This window comes from Apteryx rowi, unplaced genomic scaffold (genome assembly GCF_003343035.1).
Source record: "Apteryx rowi isolate R43461 unplaced genomic scaffold, aptRow1 scaffold_1239, whole genome shotgun sequence".
In the NCBI taxonomy this organism is placed as follows: domain Eukaryota; kingdom Metazoa; phylum Chordata; class Aves; order Apterygiformes; family Apterygidae; genus Apteryx; species Apteryx rowi.
The window spans coordinates 7,784-11,028 of record NW_020447463.1 but is presented as its reverse complement, the minus strand read 5'-3'; positions in this window follow the sequence as shown (position 1 = coordinate 11,028).

Genomic DNA, 3,245 nt, shown 5'->3' with positions numbered 1-3,245 from the left:
GCCGCCATCATGGCGCCCCTCTCACCCCTTCGCGCTTCCCGCGGCCCTTGGGCGCGCCGACGGGTGCCCGCGCGGGCCAATCCCCGCGGCCCTTGGGCGCGCCGACGGGTGCCCGTGCGGGCCAATCCCCGCGGCCGCCTCCGCCTACGCCACCTAGCGGCAGCGGCGCGGGGGTGGGGGGGAATTAAAGGGGCCTCGGCGGTGGTCTCAGTCCCGTCCGTTAAGCAGCGGGGGCGGCCCGGCGTCCCACCCCGATAGCCGGCTGCCTGGCTAGCCCTCATCGGTGTAGCTAGTCCCTCCGCCTCCATGCTTTGAAACTCGGGGCTCTCCCTCTATAAGGCGGGCTGATAATGGTGGGCTCACCTCCAGGAAGGCGTTGCCCTTTTAAGAGCGACGGCGCGCCCCCGCGGTGGCGGGAAAGCGGCACGTGGTGACAGCGGCGCACGTGGCGGCAGCGGGGCTGCGCTGGGGACCCCCCTCCCAGCACCCCCCGTCCCCGTGGGGTCCTCGGGGCACCCAGAGGCCTTGCACCCCGCTCACCCCCCTGCCCCTGCGTGTGCTGCTCCGGGGGGGTCACGGTGGGACACTGTGGCTGGGGGTGTGCGCACCCTCCCGTGGGTGCCTGCCCCTGTGTGCACCCTCCTGTGCACGAGTCCCGTGCATGCACACTTCCACGCCCACCCTCCTGTGCATGGGTCCCGTGGGTGCACGCTCTACACCTGCCCATGCACAAGCCCCATGCATGCACCCATCCCTCCATACCCTCCTGTGCACAGGTCCCATGGGTGCTCACCCCTGCACCCCCCGGGCATGGGTCCCATGGGTGCCCGCCTCCATCTAGGCAGGGCGCTGGGTGCTGTGCATGCACCCTCGGCTCCTTACCCCTCCACACACACACACACACACACCCAGCCCAGCCCAGCCCCTCTGGCTTGGAGCACTCCCAGCTCCTCTTTTTGGGATCTCATTTTCCTTCCCTCCCGTTTTCGGCTCGCTTTTATTATATTTATCTCTGTATTTTCCTTAGCGGCCACAGAAGTTATTTTAATTTTTTCAGGATATTAAATAAACGCTCTGGCGGAGGGGGCTGCGGCAGGAGGCCCTGCATTCCTCACCCATTACGGAGCGAGCGGGGTTTGATAGGAGACAACGATTTGGATGGCGCCGATCGCTGGAAGACATCAGAGCCACCACAGGCCTGGCTTGGCCTCGCCGTCTTCCCTTCCCTTGGACGCGGCGGCGGGAGCTGAACCCCCCCCCACGTGCCCCGCTGGGAACCGCCGGCGAGGCAGCAGACTTCGCCGTCCTCCTCCTCCTCCCCGGCTGCTCAGGGCGTCCCCGCTGGGGTTTTGGGGGGGGGGGTGAGGAGGGGGGTTTGGGTGCCCTGAAAGCAGAGCCGCGGTTTGGGAGGCTCCGGGCGGTCGAGCCTCGCGGCGGCCCTGGGTTTGGGGCGCGCTGGCTCAGCTCGGAGCGGCCGGACGCTCCCCGCGGCCCACCCACGGCGAGCGGCGCCGGGGAGAGCTGCCGTTTCGGGGGGAAAACCCCACGGACCGGGGGCGGAGCGGCCCAACGGCCAGGGGGTCTGAAGGAGCCGGCATCGGCCATCCCGAATTCCCCTTTACGGCGCGGGGAGAGGCAACGGAGGCCGTCGGCAGCGCCCAAATCGGAGGGTCCCGTGGTGACTCTTTCACCTTCCGCGTCCTCGCGAGCATCCAGCCGGCTGCCCCTCGTGCCTCAGTTTCCCCTTTGGATGCTCGAGCCGGGGCCGCATCCAGCCTCCGGCTTCCCCCACGCAGCATCCCGGGGATGACAGTGGTGGCGGGGGCGGAGGGGGGGGGACGCCTGGGCCCTCGCCAGCTCTCGGGAGCCGCGGCGGCGGCGGCGGCGGTGACTCAGCCCGCGGCTGGCACACGTGGCGGCGGCTGGCACACGTGGCCCCGCCACGCTGGCGCGCGGGGACCCGCTTCCGCCCGCGGCCCCGGCTGCCTCCCCGGTGCCGTCACCGGCCGCGCGCGGAGCCGCAGGCTCCCGGTTCCCGCCGCTGTTTGTGCTGGCGCCGGGCGCTTTCCGCCTCGTTCTCCCTCCGCTGCTTTTCTTTTCCTCCCCCTTTGCTTTTTCTGGGTTTTGCAGAAAAAAACAGAAAAGCCCCAAACCGTGGCTGCAAGCGGCAAAGCGCCTGGCGGCAGCCCAAGGCACCGAGGGATCAGCCCTCGGGCGCTCCGGGGGGAGGCGGGCGCGGGGTCCCCGCCGAACGCGCCGCCCGACTCGGGGCCTCCCCGAAACGGCCCCCGCGTGCCCAGGCCTCGGTGCCGCCCTGGGGAAACTGAGGCAGGAGCCTGGGGTGGCCGGCGGCGGCGGCTCCCGCGCGTGAGGTCCCGGGTGGCCCATGGCAGGGACGCGGGGGGGACGCAGGTGCTGCCCAGCACCCATGTGTCCTTCCCAGGGCTTTGCCAGGAGGGTGCTGGGATCGGYCCTGGTGCCAAAGCCCTGTTTTGTCCCCAAAAGGAGCTCGGGGTGCTCGTGCGGTCCCTGAGCCTGGGGACGTGGTGGCTATGGGGATGCAGGGGTGGGGGACATGGGGACCAGGAGACAAGGGGACACAGGGATCATGGGACAAGGGGTCATGGGGACCTGGGGACAGTGGCCATGAGGACRTGGGGATGTGGGACATGGGCACGCAGGGACACGGGGATGGGGGACATGGGGACTAGGGGACATGGGCACAGAGGGATGGGGACTGTGCAGACCCAGTGACAGAGGGACACGTGGATGGTGGCCATGGGGATAGAGGCTATAAGGATGCGGGGACACAGGGATGGGGACTACAGGGACACATGGATGATGGCCATGGGGACACAGGGACACATGGATGGGGACCATGGGGATGTGGGGACATGCGCTGTCCCCAGCCCTGCTGAGCTCCCGACACCCCTCAGCTCGGCCATGCCAGGGTGGGGGACACACGGGGGGACGCTGTGCCCCACGGGAGGGCGGTGGCACCTCAGAGGGGACACGTCCCCCCCTTTGGCCACCGCGTGCCTCAATTTCCCTTTGCRGAGCCAGAGGGTGTCCAGGGGCTGAGGATGAGCACGGGAGGAAGGCCAACCCCGAGCACCCCCTTAGCGCCACCTCCGCTGCAGCAGCCACCACTGCAACGAAGTTGCCCGTGCTCAGCCACGCTCCGAGGGGGGAAAGAAGAGGCCGGCGCCGCTTTGCTTTTATTCCTCATCAATCCCTTTATTGCA